We start from the raw sequence: 23,543 nt of genomic DNA, 5'->3' as shown, positions 1-23,543 counted from the left end.
ATTATCCAATGACCTCTCCTTAGGCAAAGGAGTATTTTCCCTAGAGATTTCAATGACTACAGAAGAGATTTATTCTGTGTCAATATAACAGGACAATCTTCAAAAAACCCCAGAACTATAGCTAAGTTATAATTGCATCATTTAAAAAAAACCCAAAACTGTTAGAAGTCAATTATGAACCACCTAAAGATCTAAATCACATCTTTTGTTATCATTCAATTCCAGCAGAAAGAGAGAAAGGTTTTCCTATTTGGTTCCTGTGTAAATATTTAAAGGTATAAAATGTAAAAAAGTAAATTGCATAACTATCAAAAGTAAATGGCAGATTTTTCTTCTTTTCTTTTTAAACTATTTTTTTACAACTAAAGTATCAAAGGCATTGTGGCATAAAATATGAATTTCATCCTGTGGATGGCACTCCTGGACTGTCAAAAAACTAGTGACTTTTGAGAACTATACCTTTGATGAAATTTTAAAGGGAAATTCAGATTTGTTTGTTCCATATCCACAATATTCAGAAGGCAAGACTGAAATAGCCAAGATACTTGTAAAATGACTGCAAATGCTATTTATTAAGTGCAGGTAAGCAGTTTTTATAGCCTCAGTACCCAGTCAAATCGTCACAGGTAAGTTCAACAAATACAGTATTCATCAAATAAATGAGAAACTAAATCTGCTGGGTAAGCAGCAGCAAGATATAATCACAATCCCAGAATGGTTTATGTTGTACATTATTAAAACAAGAGTCCTGGATCCAGGTTCAGGAGAGAAAAATGAGTGAATTGTCCTTTTAGAGGGTGATAGTTGGACCATGACTTTTGCTTTCTTTTCTTGGATATCCTGAGATAATTCTCTGTCTCTCATGTAGGGAGGATGAAGATGAAAAAAAGCTTTGGAGTCAATTTGCAGTGATGCATCTTTTATGATTAAGAAGGGAGACACAAGGAATACAAGAAAGAATACGTGTGAGTGGCCCTGTATTTGCTCCTTTTTCCAGACTAGAATAAAACTCACTTTTCTGTGGGGATGACCAAGGTCCCTAGCCTCTTGTTTTTACCCTCAGTTTTTGCTGAAAAACTAGCACTTAAGGCCAAGAAAAGTGAAGAGACATTTCCACAAATGAAAATAAGCATGAATCTGTGAAAGAGTAATTATAAAGGTTACAGAGAGAAAACCATTGGACAGAACTGTTTGATTTGGACCAGAAGATGAACAGTAATGACTTCATCCCTGCCTATATTGCTCAGGGGGACTCTCAGAGTAAGGAGTGCGGGAAACACTGGCCACCAAGCAAAATTCAACTCAATGTATTTCATGAAAATCTATTTGTCAGGCCTCATGTGCTTGTAGACTTCTTACTAAACACAGCTGGGAAAGAAACTAGTTTGGTTTGTTTTGTTTTTTTTTCATCTACACACAATTTCGCTTCCTTTTCCATTTTTCCTAAAACAAACATCATCACACTAAGCACCTGCTGTTATTACTACTGTTGCTATACCCATTCAGGGCAGGCAAAAGCATGTAGTTGTGTTCTGTTAACAGGTTTTCCTATAGGAAGTGTGTAGCATCCAGGGGTTACATCCCCCTGGCTCCATCTAACCCCTGTGACAAATGGGATCATTTACAGGACAGTAAACAGCCACAGAGTTGTACCTATTTTCTGCACCTAAGAGATAAATTTTAACGTCCTAAACAGAGACAGTCTGTGATCTATATAAGCAATTTGTAAATCAGGATAATAAGCAGCCGAATAAAATTGTGCTTTAATGAGAAATGCCTTACAAAGAGGGAATGCAGAGAAATTAATGAGTTAAGTGTCATCTCTGCAAGGAATAGTGTAAAATAAATTTATAATTAAAAATTCAGGGTCATGCTGGCAAGAGTTGATCAAAAATTACATTTTTGTGAGAAAACCATGAGTGGGTACACTAAACTACCTTGCTGCACAAATCAAATCAAGCTCTCTCTAGAAGACATCAAGCTCAAAGTAGTTACCATCATAGATATTACTTCAGGGAAATCCATGTTCAGATTCATGGTTAGTACTAGCCAAATGTACATAGCAGTGATTATTTGCTTCAGGTAAGTATCAGTTTATAAGAATGACCAGACTCATTGTAGGTATAACAGTATTTTCTCCAAATTAGAATATATTAGAATTAGAATTAAAGTTAAAATACTTGTGCTATACTGCACGTTCATACTTGAAATATAAAGCTTCAAATGGGTATTAAGTTTCACATTTTCAACAAAACATATTTATTACTCCTAGAAATTCAACTAAGTCAAGTGTTCTGAAGAGAAGATCTCAAAAGGCAAGATTTTTGTAAAGAATGGAAAATATCTTTAAGATTTTTTTTTCCACAGCTAATTTAGCAACCAATTTAAATATATATAGCTCAGCCAGAATTGCTTTACTTAAACACCAAACTCCATTTCACAAGCCATTAATGACATCACACAAGACAGTTTCTCTCAAAACCTCTGAGAAATTTTCAGCATGCCTCCTTCCATATTACTGCCTGTTCAAACAGATTTTTACTAAAGCATTCAAGGCACCCACACGGATGCACCAGAAAAATTACTTCCTTGCAAGAAATGTTTACCAAACCCTTATTCACTTCAATGCCTCAGCCTACCATTGCTCATTTCAGACCACAAGATTCAACACTTGTCCTTCGAAGAAATGACAGCAAATACGTTCTCAAAGTCAGACCCATTCTGAGCATAGCACTCACTAGTGCAAAGGCCAACAAGAAATTGGCTTAAATAATTTGTTCAGGGGTGGATCTTCAGAGAATTTGCTTGTCACTCTGCAGAAGCTACAAGGCACCCCTGGAAAAATGGTAGCTGCATCCATTTGTGGATATTCTGTTCAACAGTGTCTGCTCTACAAGTATTCAAGTGCATTTCAATACAGTCCTTGCCAGATATCAGATTCTGAGCGAGACTCAGCTGCTTCAGCATAATAAAGGAGCTGGAAAGATGATATAAAATATTGTGATCCTTTTTTCTTGATCGGGTCTGTACACTGCTAAACATCTGCACCTTCAGGAGTAATGAAACTCTCTTGTCACTATTTTTTTCCATAACACAAAAACAGCGCACAGCAGTCCACACAATATATTTTTTCTTAATCTAAAAGGTCTTTGTCCACACTGAGCTCATGCCCTGAGGTGATCCCTCTTTCAGGACTGAAGTGGGGGCAGTCCAGGGCTTTTGTGCTTTCTACAGACAGACAGAAGCAGCTGCCATTGTCAGGGTTATTGTCCATAGCCCATGGCTATTAAAGACAACTGACACCAAGAAAAAGGTGAATCCAGTCAATGTCTTTATATAATGCATGTGCATGATAGAGACTTCTCAAGAAAAGAGGGCTGTTTGAGGTAGGGAACATCACTGATCATTACTGTGAATATGGAGCTCATATTTGCCAATCTCTGCTCAGAAAAGCCCTGCTCACACTTGGAAAGTGATTTAACAGATGTGTTCTTCACCGCATGTCCAGTCCAGAGACCATACAAAGAAAACAGATCCACAGAAACTGGAGATTATCTCTTGCCGAGAAAAAAGGAATGAAATAGTGTGTGCAGCTAACAGCACAAGGAAGGTAGCATTTGAAAACAGCCAGGTGTGTGATAACCAGCAGTAAGATCTGAGTTTGAAGAGAGAGGGAATTTATTTCTGTGTGATAAACTATAAATATCTTAATCCATTAAGGGTTTGAGATTATTTGAGAGGGAGCACCACATAGGTCTGTGATACATCACAGCAGTAAATGGAGATACTAAGACCCTTATGGAATTTTATGAGAAATAAGTTCTTACTCTTTTTCGAGGAAGGCAAAGACAATTTTCCCAGAACAGCCTAGGCCACAAAAATTTGGAGAAGTCTAATGACTTTTAAAAATGGATGTGTGTCCTCAGTGAACAATGTCACCACTTCTAATCAGGTCACGCTGAGCTGACTGTCAATGGGATGGGAAACCAGCCCTTTGTGATATCCACATGGCTGGGGCAGTTTTTCCTGATGCTACTTCAGGACACTGAGCTGTTAAAGGAAAGTGCTGGTTAAATGCTGTTAACTCCACTTCTCTTAAATTGACTAACATGGCTGGTTGTCCACAGCTTGAATACAAGTCAGATACAATTGTGAATTATCATGCTAAATCTTCCTAAAATCAAGATTTTTCCTTCTTCCTGTTTTATCAGTTTGAAATGGATTTCTTTCCTTGCTCACTTTTCTATATTTTGAGCAACAATTTCTACTTCTATTCTTAGTGTATGTTTTCCCCCTATCAATTCAATTGAGATTAGTGGCAAAGTCAGAGAGTGTGGCCTGGATCTGGTGGTTTTGTACTTTATTCTGATGCTGCTTTCTTACCTAATACTGGATGGCAGCCTACTTTTGGGTCAGATGTCTTCTGAATTTTGACTGGCACAAATACTTCTAAGAGAAAGGCAGAATTCCACGCTTAAATTAATTTTGGGATTAGAAAATGGAGTTCATCCTATTCCATACTATACTACTATAGTCCTACACTTGCAGAGCAGAAATTCTGCATTCTCAATTAAGCCTGATGGTTGTATCCTAAAAGAAAATCACAGAGACCATAGGCAGCTCTGTGGATTTGTGGCAGAAAGAAAGGAAGACAAATGAAAGCAACTGATGAAGTGGACCTTTTTTAACATGTCCTATTTTATTGTGCTTGATAATTTTTGAAAAGGAAGTCCACAGCTAACCAGAGAAAATCTGGAACTGTAAGAATATAGGAAAATACAGGCCAGCCCACAGGTCAAATTCTGAGTAAATGCTCACCTTAAACAGCAATTCTCTAGTGATGTGGATGCAAATTACATGTTGTGGAAAAAAACAACAAAAATACAAAAAACAAAAGTGGGATATTTAATTTCAGAGCTTCCAGGAAAGCAGTGGAAGTTGGAATAGTGATGTTGCATAGACTTCAGCCCCCAGCAGTGTTTGTATTGAAAGAGATGAATGAACAGAAATTATTAGTAAGACTGCAGTAGACAGAACAGATAAGCAACAATTAGGGAAAGAGCAGCAGGGAACAACTGTTGGAATAGGGAATAGCTAACCAAAGATAATAGAAGTGCAGGAAGTAAGGAATAGGTGTCAGAGGAGAAACAGCTCAAACATGATAAGTTGCTGCTTAGATAAGGGCTGGGTACCTGGCAGCACCTTGAGAAGATCAAACAATGAAGGAGGTGAATGCTCCATGATAGAAGGAAAGAACCAGCTGATGTAGCAGCTGCCTCATAATCTCATTGGGGAAGTGAGCTGTGAAATAGTTCCTGCTACAGAGTGTAAGATAATATAACTATCTTATCTGCCTACTTTGGGGTGTCCTTTTCTTTTTCTATGCTTGATAAAATAAAGTCAACTAGTTCATATAAGCAAGCAGAGAAAAATCAGTTCAGCGAACCTAAAAAGTGTAATTAAATTTTCCTGAAGTTGCAAGATGAGGCCTGAGCTGCCATTAACTATGACTTAACACAGCAATCCTTGTCCCTTTTCCTGCATATCAACCCTGACAGGTTAGGCATGCTTATAAATGAGTGAGTGATTGGGATGGGTGTTAAAAATGTAATATATTTTAGGGAAAGTTTAAACTGCAGCAAATATTTTCCAGCATTGTAGGAACAGGAACCACATAAGAAGTAGAACAAAAGAGAGCAGTCACACCCAGTCTTTCTAATCATATGGAGTACAAAGTCTGTAGGATCTGAAGTACCCCTGCTCTGAGCAACAATTTCTTCAACCTACTCCTGGTCACCTTTTTTTTTTCCTTTAGACATTTTAGGAGATGATGAGGAGAGGAATGGATGAACTCTTTTAGTGATAACAGCTGGTGCTTAGTTGTCCTCCTTCCAAAAGGCCCAGTAGCCTCTCAGTTATATGACCAGGTGCTTGTTCTCAGCATGACAGAAGAGGGGTTGCCAAGCATCCACAAAGGATAGGGATAGCATCTGTGAGCAACTATCATCTTTGGAAGAAAAAGAGCTATTAGCAGAGCATAAGGTATCTTGGAAAAAGGCAGAAAACGAGATCAAAATGTCCTGATGACAGTCAGCCTATGGAGAACATGGGCTAGATATCAAAAAAATGAAGACAGACTGGAAGTAAACTTTTCCCACTGCACTGTTCAGTGATTTTAGAGGCATTTGCAGTCTTTTTTAATTTTTTTTTAAAAGGAAGTGAATCTAGACCTTTCTAGAAAATTCTTCTTTGTTACACAGAAATTAAGGCAGAAGGATATCTTCAAGGTTTTTTCCCTACTTGGTTAAAGATCATTTCTGCTTTCTTAAGCAGCCCAGTCCAGGTTTCAGGAGCCAGCATGAGTATTACTGGTATTTTGATCTATAAGTCTAAAATGATGAAACACTTCCCTCACCCACAATGTGGTTTTCCATTTCTCTGTGATCTTTGGCTTTCCACGTGGAGAAAAATTGACATTTCATCCTTTACTGTCTGGTTCATGTTCTGCTTGAATTAGGACAGGTTTAAATGACTTGCTATGGAAGCTATAGTGCTGTTTACTGTCATCAGGAGAGCAACACTGCTTAGCCTTGCATTTGTGGTTTTTATAAAGACTGCAGTCTGAAGACATATTTGTGCCTGAAATGTGTGAAATTTTAAGTTCATCCATGAGCATATCGTAAGAATTCCACCTTTACTGTTCATACCATTCCAGCAATCTCTTCTGTGTGTGCCTGTTGCCATGATGGGTGTCATTTCATGGGTCATTGTCACAGGCACACACACACAGGAAGGAGATATTCCCACAACTGCATTGCTGGCTGATGGTGGAAGAGAAATATAAATTAAAGCTCCCACTTTAATATATGGAAGACCTACTGCTCTGACTGCTCTTAAAATTACTGGAGACCTGGAAGTCCCTCACGGCAGCAAATGTCATGCAGTTATATAAGCAAACAAAAAAGTAAAACACACACCCAGAGCACCCAAACTTATTACACTGCCATTAGTCCATTGCCATTTGATTGTTTATAATCAGTAAAAATAATTTTGAAATTGTATAGCCTTCACTGGCACTCACAAAAGCTTGCCCTTTTATCGGGTGAAAATTTGTGAATAACCATACCCTGTCTCAAAAGGGCCATTCATTTGTACCAAGAAACTCCACTACTGCACTGCTTTGGAACCACAGTGAGAGCATTCTGTCCATGCTTTGGCCTCCTGAATTTCTAGGAACACCCAGAAATACCCATTACACAGACTGACTACAAGCAGCACAATGTCTGTTCAATTGTTTGGCCATGTAGGATAACACTCTCACTGAGCCATTAAAATCGCTTTTACATTTCATTTAATTGACTGACTAGCCTCAGATCTTCATCAGCAAATGAAAATAACTGAGTGTGGACACCAAAAGCAATGACATTTCAGCCATGACCTTGCATGGCCAGCAACAGCCACTGTTCTATAATACAGAGTGAAACTGAAAAAGAGCCCAGCGTCTCATCTGAAGCATTTAAACCTAGAAAATAACTGCAAACAGTGACTGTTAGTAGTTCAAAGTCATTTATGGCCATAGGAAAAGATTTAATGGTCAGGCCATAAAAATAAGTCATTCCATTGTTTGTATTATCCATGCAGATAAGAAAGGCAATATTGGCACTGGTTTCCAAACAAATTGCAGTTCGTCAGGCTCTCCTTTACCTACCTCTTGGACTTAGTTTACTTCAAATCCTTTTATGCTTTTCTATTCATTGAAGGAACAGGAGACAAAAGGGAAACTCCTTTAAAAAAAAAACCAAACAACTAAAAAAGAAGAAAAGAAAAAAAAGCATAATATTTTCTTCTGTTCTTTTTTACTTTAAATCTCAACAGTGCTGCAAGGAGAAAACTCATCTGCAAATGTTTTGAAAGATACTACCAATGTAGCTTTAAAACAAGATAGAGAGAAATCAGTTACCAAACCAGGAGATTATCCTGGAATCTGGAAACATTCCTTGATGTATATTCATTATGAGAAATAGAAAGAAAGCAGGACAGCAATCATATCTAAATGGTCTCAAACAAGCCTGGGAAGCTTTATGTTCAGATGGGAACCAGAAAAATAAACCAGCTGCTCAGTTTTTCTTCCTTTTCTAATTTGAGGAGGAGAATGGATTTTCCCTCAGGAGTACTCCATACACAATTGGAGGCACTAACAGTGACACAAAATAGGCATAGAATTCGGGTCTGAACATAAGTTATCACTTCTTACAGGGTTTTTGGCTTTTGTTGTTGTAATTCTATTTGTTGTGGTTTTAGGAGAAAGTGGAAATTTGCCCTGCTTTCTGAGCAAACCCAACTTTATCCAGTTAAGACTGGAACAACATTTTAAGGAAAAATCAACTTTAATGTTGACAATCCAGTCTAAGTAAAATTCCTATGCTATACCTTCATACTGAGCATGCAACTATCCAAGGACTGTGCCTATTACTATGATGGTCAAAGCATAGGGAAGAGGACTGGAGGGTAGAAAAACATTGAACAACAGAGGAAAGAGTCACTATCTTTCAATTACAGGAGAGTTATCCTGACAGAATAATGTACTAAAAACTTGTGGGCTTCAGAGTCAAAGATAATTTTGCAGAGCTCAGTCTAAAATTTACAAATACCTTGGTAATTTCAGTATAAAACTATTTCAGGACTAAAATCTGCCCAAAGTATCTCATGAAGACAGTGTGCAATGCAAAAGATCCATTGAAGTTTTGTGGGTTTTTTTAAAAACCTGAAAGTCTGATTTATTCCCACTAGGGAAACAAAAATGAAAACACAGGACTTGCAAATAAACAAATATTTTAAATTAAGACAGATATTCCCACCGTACTACAAGCCAAATTAATAAATGCACACAAATTCTCACTCCACAAATACCTTCATTTCATCTCTATGTCTATAAAGACAGGCTCTATTTATTTCCATGGATACTTAGCACTACTTGGAAGTCATCATTTAATTACCTCTACAAATCTTCAGCAAAATAAACACTGAGGTGGTAGTGACAAACCATTCATAATCCACCTTGTTTTCACCTAAATTGAAAACTGCATTCTTTTGAATTTAAAACTCATATCTCTTGGGGTTCACTTCAGCTTGAGCTCTTAAGATATTTACTCTTCTAATAGTTACATGATTGCAGTGGCTGGGCATGTCTTCTGTCTATTAGTCTATATTTAAACATTCAAAAGTGCTGGCAGGGACCTGACAAGTTAAGGAGATTAAGATTTAAGGCTAATAATCAGAGAGACCTTTTATTCCAAGCTTTTTGCTGATTAAGGGAAACGTCTGAAAAAAGTGCATTACCTTTTGTTTGGCATATGGGAAACAGTGAGAGTGGGACAGCACAGCTTTTATTGCATTTGAAAGAAGTAATTTTTTGAGTAATTTGAGAGAAATATTTTTAAAAATATTTTAAAATATTGCTAGAGCGTAATCTGATTTATACATAACAGAACAAAAGATAATGTAAAATTTTTCAAACTTTCTCAGCAGAAATTCTTTCATTCAAAGCTGTTCTAGCCTATAAGGTAAACAGATTCCATGTCTTTGTATTCATTTATTTGTGAGAACTTTGGGTCCTGCATTTTAAGAGTCCCCATGATGCTCTGCATGGTGCAAAATAGGTGTGTGTGAACTGCAGCTGAGGGGAAGTTTAAACAAGCTCTTTCAAGTCCCTTCTGAATTTCTAAAATATAAAACCTTTTATTTTATAAAAAAGCCTTTTTGTCCTATTAATTTCCCTCTCTCCTTTCTGGAGCAACCTTTCCCTACAGCTTCATGGAGTAGCTGTTCTGCAGCAGGTAAGATCAGCTAGAGGAGGTTTCTTAGAATCATAGAATGGGCTGGGCTGGGAGGGACCTTAAAAATTAACTCATTTCATCCCTTCTGCCATGGGGATGGACCAGGCTGCTCAGAGCCCCATCCAGTGTGGCCTGAAACACTTTCAGAGATGGTGCATCCACAGCTTCTCAAGGAAGCCTGTCCCAGTGCCTCACCATCTTCACAGGGAAGAATTTCTTCCCAATATTCTGATCTAAACTTACTCTCTTTCATTTTGAACCATTCCACCTTGTCCTGTCACTTCAGACCCTTGTAAATAGTCTCTCTCTGTCTTTCTTGTGGGCTCCCTTCAAGTACCAGAAGGTCACAATTAAGTCATCCCAAAGCCTTCTCTTTTCCCAACTGAACAATCCCAAATCTCTCAGCCCTTCCTCTTCTGATTGCTTTCAAAAAGAAAGTGACAGGCAATTACTCTGAAATAACAATAATCTGTTCTGTAAGAAGTTGCCTATAAAAATACAGCATTACAGAAATCTTAAAAAAGTAAACATTTCTTACCTAATCTGCCCTAGTGGACACCAAGGTCTTATGGTTTCAGCCTCTGAGTAGTTGAGCTGGTGCATTGCCATGGTCTAAAGCCTGAAAGTCTTTCAGCCACTCTCAGCTGTTGCAGGGTGAGCTCCTCTACACACAGTGTGCCAAGAGCACTCACTGATTTCTTCTTGCAGGCAGGTCTCTGTGAATACTCTCAGTTCTGGACATTTTGGATATATGCTGTGTGGCTGAAACAAAAAGAGAGGGAAGAAAAGGTGAGTATTTTTGGTTCCCTTTGGGGATAATGCTGTTTTCCCTTTCATTTCTCTAACTTCCCTTACCAAGCAGGGGCTTTCTTTTATATTCTCCATTTCAGATATTCAGGCTACTTACAGTCTTTTACAAAGCTGAGTTTCAATTTAAGAAGTTTCCTTTTGATGGCTGGGAGAAATTTGTCTGCTTGAGTTCGAGTTGTTGTCTATTCAAAAAGAGGGATAGATCACTGTAGTGATCAATACAGCTTTCCTTGTGCAGGCTGGTGCCCAGGAGAATGAAACAACAGGCATTTGAGCCATAAATCTCGAGTTATTTTCCTAACAAGCTGGTAATTTTTGGGGTAGGAGACAGGCAAAGGCTTCACATTAGTCATAAGGGAAATTAACGTGTTACTGTTTTAATGTTGTATAAGGTACTGTTAAGGAATTATTTGGAAGTTTCTTTATGCTCCCTTTAAGGTTTATACTATACGTGTGGGGAAGAAAGAAAAATGTCTTTCCTTTTGTCAGCAGATTTCTTGATGGACTGGGAGGAAGCAAAACCAACTAGAAACAGTAAAGCATAAATTTGATATTTAGCTAACAAAAAAAAGGCATCTAATGGGGCAGCATAGCTTATTCTTTATTTTTATTGGCCTTGAAGTTACTTAGATTTTTTCCTTTATTTATTTTTATAGAAATAACTCCACTCACTACCTGCTAATGTACTTCCACTCCCTTCAACCTTGAGATAAAATACCCAAGAACAAAACTAACATTCATAGCAGCAAGACAAAGGCTGTGCAGCTCCCCAAATCTGCAGCATTCGACTCAGACTGTGAAGCTGCAAGTGGAGGAATTTACCAGCCCTGGTGGACAGTCATATTTCTTGGGAGGACATATAACTTGCTTGCCTGTGGCATTTCTCTAGACTCTGTTCCTGACTAAGGCTTTTCCTGCTGAAAGCATAGTCCATTTTCATTTCTTTTCCCACGGGATCCTATGAGTGCTTTACTACTTTCATTTACAACAGTAGTGCTGCCTTTGTAGTGCTGCATGAACCTCAGTATATTTGATCACAGGAGGTATTTATATGCAAGCTTTTATAACACATCGCTCAAGGCTCTTCTCTTTCAAGTTTGTTTCCTCAGTTCCTGAGCTTTTATGAAGTGCTGATACCATTTAAATATAATGATTGCAAATATCTCAATGAGACTTTTCACTGATCCAAACTTTGCTGGGCAACATTCTCTCCCATGGATGCCTACAAGGAAGCCAGAGAGAGACTTTTCATCAGAAACTGGAGTGACAGAACAAGGAGGAATGAGAACAAATTTACAGAGAGTAGGGTTAGATCAGAGGTCAGGAAGGAAATATTTTCCTGTGAGAGTGGTGAGGCCCTGGCACAGGTGGCCTGAGGAAATTGTGGAAGCCCCATTCCTGGAAGTGTTCAAGACCAGGTTGGATGGAGCTCTGAGCAACCTGGTCTACTGGAAGGTGTCACTGCCCATGACAGGGGTTTGGAACTTGATCTTCAATGTCCCTTTGTAACCCAAACCATTCCAGGATCTCACAGCCTCCCTACATCATAGGATCCTCACCAGGAATATCATAGAATAGACTGGAGATGAACTGAGGCACATAACTAAGAATGAAACCAAAATTACATCAACAGAATATAAAACAATCTATTCAACTGACAGCTATTGTTACGTTTTCTTTAAATTTCAGACAGGAAAATGCAGGCACACTCTGTGGAGATCATTCATTATAAATCCATTGTTTCCAGGCATGCTCCACATGTTCAGTACTGCATGGGAGCCTACATATTGCAGACACAACCAAAAACCTCAGAGGGATGTCAAGATGAACTGCACAGCAACTATCAGATAGCTGGAAATCCCATATCACCACACAAAGTCCTTCCACATGCATTTTTCTGTCAGAAAGTAATTTGGGTGATATAGACAAAATGGAAGCCTCTGACATCTATAAATTATAAATAGGTTTACAGTTTATATTGCCTTGCACTGAATTAAAATCTAAGCATATTAAGATGGCATAAGAGATACTGGTGTATAAATTTTGGGTAAATATTTTACCTAAGTGTGTGAGCAACTACTTGAGGCTTACAATAGACAGGCATAGTCACATGTCAGAGACATCTAAGCTAAAAATAAAAAAAGTTGTCAGAAAGAGGACAAGTTAAATATAAAGGATTATTAAAAGGCAGAACTTAATCCAAATACAGCAGAATGACTAGCAATGTTAAAAACAACAAAAAATAACAAAAAAAAAAAAAAAAAAAAAACAAAAAAAAAAACAAAAAAAAACCCAAAAAAAACCTCAAAAAACCCCCAAAACAAACAAACAAAAAAACAACCAACCGAAAAAAAAAAAAAAAAAAAAAAGAAAAAGAAGAAAGGAGAAATCACATTTTGAAAGATTGATAACAAAATAAAAACGAGGCAAAATGAGGAAAATTAGAGGACAGAAATTCACTTTGCTTTCAACTTCACTTAGTGAAATTTTACCAAAGAAAGCAAATTAATGAAAAAAACCACCAAATTTAATATTATTTTTTAAAAAAAGTACTTAGTGTAAAGAATTTATGATGCACCAAAATATGTCTGCAGATTCAACTTGAGCTAAATTGTCTGCTCAAGGATGGTGAGACATTTTGAAATTTCTTTTTCTTTTGATTAATTATATTTTTCTTGAATTCCCTAGAATTTCAGTTGGGCTTTATATGCATCCTCTGTCATAATATGTAGTAGTATCAACCTGTGGTAGTCAAGACTGATTTAACTTCATAAATTAGAAAGATCTGTACATTGAAGTAGGGAATGTAGGCATTTTCTAAGTAGCTGATGACATCCAGAAGGAAATGCAAGGTGTCCCATTTGGAGATGTTGCCATCATTACTGTTTATTACGTTAATCAGTGAGCAGGCTGCTCCAGTCACTGTTGAATCCCACGGGTGCAATTCTATTTCATGACAGACTATATTTAAACACTTTGCTTAGTGCCATGGTCTTCCTTTCACATAAATTCAGTGTTTACTACACCAAACTGGAACAGGATCTGCCTGAGGGGAAGCAGCAAAATTGGTCTCTAAATACATTGAACAGAAACTCGAGGAAATATAAACTCAGAGCATGCCAAAATATTTTGTCCCTTGAAGGTAGCAATGATTTATGCAAACCAGTTTACTCTTTGTGTTGCAGGCATTAAGCAAAGCCAGGGCTTGCTAATGAGTTATCAGGAGAGTGGGAGAACAAGCTAAATGGGGAATTCTTTTAGTGCTGTCAGTGCTAAATTAGGTCTATCAAGACCACAGTAAGAATACACAGAGTAGTCAGTATTAGGTTAATTCCCTTTGTTGACTTGAAAGGTTGGAATTTAGCTGGAAAAAAAAATGAATAAGGAAAGCTTTTGAGTCTCAATCAGTTTTGTATTTCCAGGCATCTATCACATATTTAAAATAGGGATGCCTTTTCATTCCACTGTAAAAAGAGGAGCCAAAAGGAAGAACTAAAAAAGAGATTGTCAGGGGAAGTTTCATCTGCAATCATTCTTCAATTTAATTTGAATTAAATTAGTAAACCTTCCTTTTTTTTCTTAATATTTGGAAATATTTTCATCATCTCATCCCTCAAACTGAAGATTTAAAAGTAGGTTGAGTTCAAAAGTACACCATTTGTTGTGACAGCTGATTCCAGCATTTGTGGAAAGCAAAATCATTATCAATCTTTTGTCCAAAAAAAGTACGTCAAGGACCAATTTTCCCATATCGACTTTCCCATTAAATCCATGATGTGCATATGACAAAGACACAAGAAAAGATTTAGAAACATAAATTATATAGGGTTTTTTTTTTGTTGTTGTTTTTTTTTTGTTGTTTTTTTTTGTTGTTGTTGAAGTGTTTGGTCAGTGGTGGTGTCTATTTTATTTGAGCTTTATTTTTCATTCTCTTACAGAATAGCCAAACAATCCTGTGGTAGGGATTTAAGTCAACAGAAGCCAAATCTCAGCTTTGAAATTTTCTAATATAGTTTTTGCTCACTCCTGAGACCTTTTATGACGTGGCACAGCTGAGTCAGACCTGGCAACCGTCTTTTAGTTGAGCAGGGAATGTCTCAATCTGTTATGCCAAAGCCAGATGGCCACTTTTTGCAAGTGCTTTTCAGCTTGAAAAGGGAAAAGTCAGGATTCTGTGCCAGAGGCTCAGCCCTTCAAATCCACAAGTTAGGGTCAGAGTTGCACAAATGCACCAACAGGGGCATGGGGAACAGGCTATGATTCCCAGGGCTCATTTGTTGCCTGTAATTTAGGATACTCAGAGAGGATAATGGCTGGGGGATCATTAGGGTTAAAAAAAGATAATAATCTAACAAGCAACAGATGAATGCTGGGAAATGCATAAAAGCATGTTTGTGCATTGTGTGGGCAATAATCTTGTTTACAATCTCACCACCACAGATTTATTATGTGTCAATGCAAGGTTTTATAAAACCATACTTTAAAATATTATCTTGCATTCAGTATTTGCCACTACATCAATTGCTAAAATTATGTGCTTGCTTCAAGGTATTTTTTTTCTTAAAACATCTGTGCATGTGTGATATCAGCAGTGACTTTGCTGCTAGTTCCAATCACCCTTGCATAAACTCATGTAAAATATTTTCTCCACCCCCCACAGAACCAAGTGTGAATTTTACTGAAGCATTTAGTTGTCAGGAGTGAACAGAAAATATATTTGCCAAGCCATAGGAAAGGCTCAAACCCCTGTGGAGCTTTCTCTGAATTTATCTTAAGCGGTGTCCAAAATGGAATTCAGAAAAGCTGTTTAGTATGTCCAATCCCTCATTTAATCTACATATGTTTGCACAATTATTGCTCTAATAAAAAAAAAAATAGATAAAATGAAATACTGTTGCTGGTTACTACTGACAGCTGGAGGTCAGAGAGTAAAAAGCTTTTAGAAGTTCTATTTAGAAGTAAAAAAGATGAATGTATAAATACTGGCAGGAAATAACTTATCACTGAGCTGCTACAGCATTCTGACATCTTTGCAATGCAATTTCAGTTCAGGTCACTTCCTATTCTACATGCCTTTTTTACTGTTTGTTTTTCTAAAGCATAATCATTTATCAGAAGTGATTTCAAGTGTAACTTTTGAGACACAGTGAAGAAAACATTATACTGAACTACTTTATCTGCAGCACCACATCCTACACGCCGTGACAGGATCATAGCTGCAGCTATTGTGTATTTGCCATGCAGGAGCATTATCAGCTCTCATGCCTTTGGCATAACCCAGGAGACTGAGGGAATGGGAACTTTCAATTAAAACCAGCATTTTTTAGTGTGAACTCAGCTGAGAAGGATTAAAGATTTAGAAACCAGAGGTTACAGTAAGAAACAAACATCGCCCTTGTCATTCCAATTTAACTGATATAAAACATAAAGCTATTAAACATTTTTTTTTCTTTTTAATGGAATCATTATTTTTTTCATCTTTTAAGCCACAACACAGGCTACATCACACCAGGTTCGATCCTGTGCTCTGTGCAAGCAGAGAAACCTCATTAGAGGCTATCACTTCCAGAGTTGTTTTTAGGAAGAAAAGACATCTTTTGGATAACTTTAAAAAAAAAAAACAAACGAACAGCAGACAGAGCAGTTGTCCAGATGAACCAATAAAACCTTTTCCTTAGCTACAAGAAAGATTTTGGAAAGTCACTGTGTCTTCAGTCATTCCTTGTTTCTCCTCATTTATTTCTCAAGTTCAGATCACAACCCAAAGAGACATTTTAATGAGACTGAAGATAGATTCTCATTAATTTACTCCTATAGGAGAGAACTGAATCCTCCAAGAATAAACAGCAATTTCTCAAGCCTTATCCAGAACATTTTTTCTTTAAAGATGCTTCTGCTGTCAGAGAACTGCAACCCTTTTCACTAATGGGCCCACACTTGGTTTAATTTTTGTCAGTGCTGCAACACGAGGCTGCACAGTACAGAGGAGGAAAGTTTAAACAACGGACCTGGGTTCAAAGACTCATGTTCAGGGGAGAAGGAAACAGTTCTGATTGTCAGATTTCTGATGTCTTGCACAGGTATCCTGATTTCCCAGTCAAGGTTTACACATAAGAGTCACTTCATAGGATATTCAGTTATTATACAGCCCTCTGAGGCCAACACTTTTACAACTGTGACAATGGGGATTCAGAAATTTTGCCTCCCAATATATGTCCTCAAGTACAGGTGAAAATAAAAACATTTACAAGTAGTCAGCCCATCAGATGTGGTATGCTCAGATTTAATCTTTTTCTTATGCCTAGAAAAAGATCTGCCACTAGAGTGGTTTCCATGGATCCTTTGAAATGAATATCCTTTAAATTATCTCTTGCAGTTGTGATATTTGCCTAAAATACCTTCACAGACCCACTCAAATTTGTATCCATTCCCATTCAATCAACAAGTCAGAGAAATTAACGGAATGGAACCCTCTGAAGTATGAAAATCAGTAAAGGGGGAAATAAAGGGAAAAATTTTCAGTATTTTAATTTTTCTGAAATCAGGAACCAAGATCCTTAGTCTTTCTCTTATTGCAGATTACATAGATGTACCTCACATTAAATATAATTTGATAACAGGCAGCACAGAATTCAGCTTCAGTTAAATTCATTCATTATTAGGTATTATAAACATATTATATGTACGGAAAATATCCAAACAAATGTAAATAATTATTTTTTAAAAAATGTTTTGAATAAGACCAGCCTAGTTCACAGGATAATTTTAAGTTCAGAACGAGAAGGAATGACCATGGCATCACCATTTTGTGCTTTTATAAAACATAGTAGCCTTTGTCAGCTACTGAATCAAGGTCCAATTCCAACAATGTTTATTTTATTCTACTCTATAAAAAAATTCAAGTTATTAATTTCTTGCATCACTGATGTATAAATTCATTCCCACAGAAAACCTTTGCCTTTGACGTGCAGTACCAAGTTTGTCCTGCATATTATCATTATCAAATTAGCTATCTCAAAACTCACAATAAAAAAATACAATTTCCTACTCCCATACAAAAATATTGTCATGGCCCATCCCATTCCATCTTCTCTCTACTTTTCATGTCTACTAGAGCAGTTGAAGAAGGAGATTTCTATCCTCACGTGCCTCTGATACACTGAAGAAAGGAGGCATCGAAATTGGCAAAGGTTCACCCTGAAATGCTGCACTCAGACTTTTACTCAAGGGTTTATCAGTGAACAGCTTGGGGAATTAAGACATCACCTCATTTTGTTATTCCACTCAGTTGCCAGTTCTCACACGCTGTAGCCATGAATCTGATCCAAAGTTCTCATGACTCCATTTCCAGGTTTGTTATTTTATAGGTTTTTACTGAGGTGCAAAAAAAGTTCCAAAGTGTGCTTTCTAAAATAAGCAAGACCAGATAGCAAATTATCTTAAAATTAATTTAAAATGTTTCTTAATTTCTCCATGGGCCTTTTATTTTGCTAGTGTATTTTAAGAAATCAAAGTTAAAAATACTGAAATTTTTAAGCTCTTCAAACCATGCCACTTATCTTGCTCTATTTGGCTAGCACTTTTCACAGTGGTGTTCTAACTTTAGTCAAGGCTTCGAGACATTTTGTTTAGTACTTGAAAAATGTGCTGCCTAAAATCAGGGCAAAAATACAAAAATGGTATATAAATGGTCTTTTCAATCTAACACTACCTCAAATTAGGTTTATCTGTAGCTGAATGAAAGATAGATATATTAAAAGGAATAAAACTCATATTTTCTTGCCACTGGTGTACTTTGAAGTAAATAGATCTTTTTTTTCAATATCTTTGCAATGTTTATACAAGCAAGGAAATGTTTATAAGCGGGCACTCAGTTAACCAAACAAGTCACTTATATTTCCCCTTTTTAAAAATAATATATGATCTCTAAAATTACTAATTAATACTAAAAAGGAAAAATAACTACCATTATGCCATGGATGTGACTGGACCCTATTCAAAGCTACTCAGAAATAATTAGGACACCAAGACAGCTACTAAAATGGAAAATGGGTAGTTGCAGTTATTATTAGTTCAATAAAATTTGATGGATAGAAATAAACTCTTGGTCTCAAATGTGTTTGGGAAAACGAACTTCATGCTAAGAGAGAAGCTACAGTTGTGTGACTCAAGTAGGTGTTTTCCCTGTGGTTCTTAATAGCTCACATATTTCCATTGTTACAGCAAAGTAGATTGGAAGTAACGTGTCAGATTGATAACAAAACCAAAGCAAAACTCTGATAATTGAAAAAAAACCCCAACCCTTCTGTTTACAAGAGTTATATTCCACTCACAGATAATGATTTCTGTTGGTTCTATAATGAATATTACTTGAAAATTATAAGCCAAAGAAACTAAGAAGTACTTAAGGCTTTTATGTTTACCAGCACAACAATATTTCAGGTAAGTATCTGCAATTTTCTGGCTTCTACTTCTCTCACCTTCCAGTCTGGTCTTTGTGGAAAATTAAGAACCAAGAGCTGTATTTATCCAAGCTCTATATCTGGCTGCCTGGAGTTTGAGAGTTGCTAATATTGGTCAAAAACTAATACTCTTAAAGTAGAAAACTCAAGGAAAAAAATTATCTACTGTGTACTACATTTAGACTTAAAAGCATCGTTTTTTATAGGACCAAAGAACAAAAAAAAAGAAAAAAAAAGAAAAAAAAGACATCAAGAAATCCCTATGGACCGAGATTTAAATTAAATCATCTAAACCTCTTAATATTAAAAAGAAATTCAGAAATTATTACGGAATTAGCATTCATTTAAGAAAAATTTGCCAAAGCTTGTATGAAGTCTCTCTTCTGCTTAGGTGTAAAGGAAACAAACTGTGGCAGGGAAGTGGTCTGCCCCAGACTAACAACCCTTCTTCTGTTTTCTGTGGCTCACCTCGCTGAACAGACTGATTGCTGATGCCACAAGCATCAGAACCAGGGCACGTGTGCTCCCTGAGACTTCACTTTCCATGGATATACATGCATGAATATTCATGCAAATGAAATAAAATGGCCTTGAACACTCTGAAAGTTATTTCATGGCTACAATTTTAGGGCTTATTCAGAGGATATAATTGTTTTGTCACTATTACAGTCAAAGTATAGGAACTGTCAAGGGAAACAATTGGTCAAAATAACATTAAAAATACAAAGATTGATAGTGGTGAAGGTTATTGTTGCACTGATTATTGTATTTTGAGCAGGTATTTTACATTCAAAGAGCTTTGCAACCTTGGAAACCTGATGAAATGCAGGATATAAACATTGAGTGGTGCTTCTATCAAGGCAACTGGTAATGGAAAGAGATTTTATGTAGTTACTGATGAAATGTCTCACTTTTATACCATCAGTGTTGAACTGTTGGCAGCTAGCTAGTATTAGGGATGATTTTGGAGAGGTGGGAGTCTTTCTTGTCTCTTTTTATTCTAAGCAAGAAACTGTGAACTCATCTTTAAACAGTTTCATCCTTTTCTCTATTCCTTTTGAGGAGAACCTAATACTCTTCTCTCTCCTGACATTGAGAAATAGGCCAGGAGAAGGACAGTAAAAACCTGTTTTACCTTCATCAGAAAGGAGCACTGCAAGTTCCTACGCTATTTGAAAACTTTGTGAAGTCCCTTTACAGTCTCAGGGAAGTCCCAGATTGAAATAATGTCACAAGGGGAGCAGAGATTGAACGTAGCAGTAGTTTAGTGTCTTCTATGTCCTCTGCTGGGTGAATGTATGTTGCCCTGGCAAGAGAGTGGGATTTTTATGATGTAGTAATGGGCCTTTTCCAACTCTAATTACTATCTCACTGGGGCACTGGGAAGATTATTTAGTTAATGTTTGCACAGCTTTCTGACCATGTAAAGTACTGCTAAAGTGCTAAGCATTACCATTATCATCCAATTATACAATCAATCCAAATTGGAGTAGCACTAAAGTAAGTTCCAGTTCCAATTATGCTAACGAAACTGCAAAGGGACTGTACATCCAGAAGTTCCTACCCGGTGCTGTTGCAGTACCTTTGAGAATCCTCATTACAGTGACTTTCTCCAGCACACATTAAACACATATTTACCTGGCTGTGAACTTCAGGTATGTGCCTGAATGGGAACAATGTCAACCAGTGCAGCCCTGGAAGACAGATGGTGAGTACTGAGATACTCGACTGATATTTACACTGGGGTCTGCAGTACCAAAACATCTATTCCAAATGAACACACAGTCCAGGATAATTAGTCTCCTGTTTAGACTGGCAATGCCCTCACTGAAGAATCAGCAGAGCCCTGGGGCAGAGTTCAGGTGGGGGGAATGGCTTGCCTCTATTTTGGAATTTAAACAGTATTGAAGTGATGGACAAGATTCCCCATCTGCCTTTCACTGTCAGCTGTGGAAGTTCATCAGATAAAACAATGGAGGGAGAAGTTAAATCTCTCTGCAGGACTGGGCCCCAGCATCATCCTGAAATATGGCAAATATCTGCAAGCAGACCAATAGAGGGAAGGATTTTTTTTCCTCTCCGTTTCTGTGCTCCAGAGCCCCTACCTAAATCTAATTCCACTACACTTAAGAATGGGTGTATAAAAATAAAAAAAAAATCTCAAACCATAACCTCTACCCATTTAGCAATATCAACAGAAGCTTCTCTCCTCAACAAAAGCCCTAGGAAGAGGGAGCTTTCCCCTCTCTAACGTCTAATTACAAAGCATGGAAACATGACCTCTTTCAACCTGCCCCTTTACTATTTCAACTGGTAATTAAAGATCAGGATAGGAGGTGTCTTCACATTAGTTTGGAAAGGACTTTTGGGGTTTATTGATGCTTCCCTGCCTCCTTGTGCATCTCTTTATAGCATAGTTGGTGACCTGCTTCCTGGTATTATTATCACTAGCCAATAGATTTCCTGGCTCAGCAGGCATCTGACACCTTGGATACTGCTCTTTATTTCTCCTGATGCTTTCTTTCTGTTTGTATAGCTGTCGACAATATCCTTGTCTAAGGAGTTTACATGTGTTAAAGAGTCCCGGGACAGTAAATGCAGTGCATATTCCAGGAACCCTCCAGATGTAGGAGCCTGTTACATAATTGTGGGAAGTGGGAAGCATTCCCATTCAGGAGGGGTTTTTAGTCCTGGCTTTGAAGTGTCACTGTTAATACACAAGTAAACAAGCTGCTGAGCTGTTTTTGTCTTCCCTCTAGTTACTGTTTACTACCTGGCTTCAACAACCTCTTTCCACTTACAGACTCTCCTTTTCATATCCCTGCAAACTTTCTCCTGTAATAGATTTAAAAAGAAAAGAAGATGGGGGAAATTCAAACCATTGTCTCACTGCTCAATTTTGTGTCACACGGTCTTCTTTCCACATAAAGAGTATCCTGGTCTGCAAACATTTTAATTTTCTCTAAGAAAGCCAAGTGCAACTCTTCCATCTTCATCTTTTACACTCTTCCTAAAAAAGGAAGATGTGACTGAGGCTATGATCAGCTGTGACAGCCTAGAAGGAAACCAACAGTCACTAATTCTGAAACACAGACCTCAGTTATCCATTCAGAAATATATATCCCTTTAAGCCTCTCAGTACAGCTGCACTACAAAAGCAGATTTATTTATTTTATTCTTACCAATATTTTTATCTTAATCTTTCTGAGACTTTAAAGTCTTATTCATTCTTGAGGAATCTTAGACTTCTGCCTTCATCTGTATTTTTTAACACATTAAAATCCCAACTTACTAAACTCTTAGAAGTTGTAACTGCTTCCCATATATATGATCCTAGCAATCATGTGAAGGTTGCAGAAGTAAAATGGAAAATATAAATGGATTACATTTTCCGAATAAAAACATGATTATTCAAAACATAACTATTCAACAGTACAAAATACTACAATCTATTACATAACCAATTCAAAATGCAATACCATAAAATGCTGTGTCAAGACACAGAAAACTGAATCCGAGCAAAATCTTTGGGCATATGGGTATAGCTATAAAGATACATATGTCCTGAAAAGAGTGTGTAATGAAATAATTACCTTAAAGATTGAGCCTCAGTTCTAATGCTGTGTAAACAAAGAGACGGTTTTTCAGTGGAGTGAAATAAAAGGAAACCTCTTGCAACCATTTTGATATATATGAGTGTAATTTAATATTTCTGGATTGTTACAGTTAAGGCTGTTAATTAATTTAGTTTACAGAAAAATGGCAGTTACTGACCAAAAACATCCCTCCCAAAACCCAGATGTCCTGTTTCTAGGATATGAAAATTCTCACACCTTTAAAACTGCAGCAATGCTTCCACCACCAGACAAAAAATAAGAAATAATACAGCTACTATTCTATTGCACTGTATGCACTTGAGCATTATTATGGAAAATAAATCTTTTATCATGTTACTCAAAATCTTACAGAAATTTCCTGTAACACCATGGACACAGTTTTTCTTGTACAGCATGAAAATTCTTGAGCATGATGTAAGCTACTGTGCAACCACAAGGAAAAGTACTGTGTACAGAATTATATCCCTTAATTTAATATAGATATGTAATGATATGATTAAACAATCAAATAATTTATCTTCTGATGGCCACTAGGTTGTCTCAAGTATCTGTAGGTTGTTCTTATTACCTGCATAAGATATTCTTTGAAGAAAAACATAGGACATATTCTATCTGTACTTTTTGCTTATATTTCTGCTACATTTTGGTGTGATTTATGATCTTTTTATTTTATCTTATGTATGCCTGAGTTCATGTATATGTATTTATTGTGTTTTGGGAAGAGATTATCTTTGTTCTGGATTACATTTTAAATTTTAAACCAAAAAACAGATACCTGCTACAACAATGCAAACTTTCAGATAAAAAAACAACATAAC

The 23,543-nt window shown here is 36.9% G+C and overlaps 1 long non-coding RNA gene across 3 annotated transcripts in view; it reads left to right on the top strand.

Moving 5' to 3' along the window:
- Positions 1-10,429: 10,429 nt before the first annotated feature.
- The window catches only part of LOC148224617 (uncharacterized), a 111,815-nt gene continuing 98,701 nt past the window's right edge, over positions 10,430-23,543 (top strand). For 2 of the 3 annotated variants that reach the window (XR_015800020.1, XR_015800019.1), the window contains exon 1: positions 10,430-10,625. This is a non-coding gene — a long non-coding RNA (uncharacterized LOC148224617). The remainder of the gene's footprint in view (positions 10,626-23,543) is intronic. The other variant, XR_015800022.1, reaches the window with a different exon arrangement.

This window comes from Sturnus vulgaris, chromosome 2 (genome assembly GCF_052056855.1).
Source record: "Sturnus vulgaris isolate bStuVul1 chromosome 2, bStuVul1.hap1, whole genome shotgun sequence".
Taxonomy (NCBI): Eukaryota; Metazoa; Chordata; class Aves; order Passeriformes; family Sturnidae; genus Sturnus; species Sturnus vulgaris.
The sequence above is the reverse complement of the archived record's forward strand: the minus strand, read 5'-3'. Positions and strand labels throughout refer to the sequence as shown.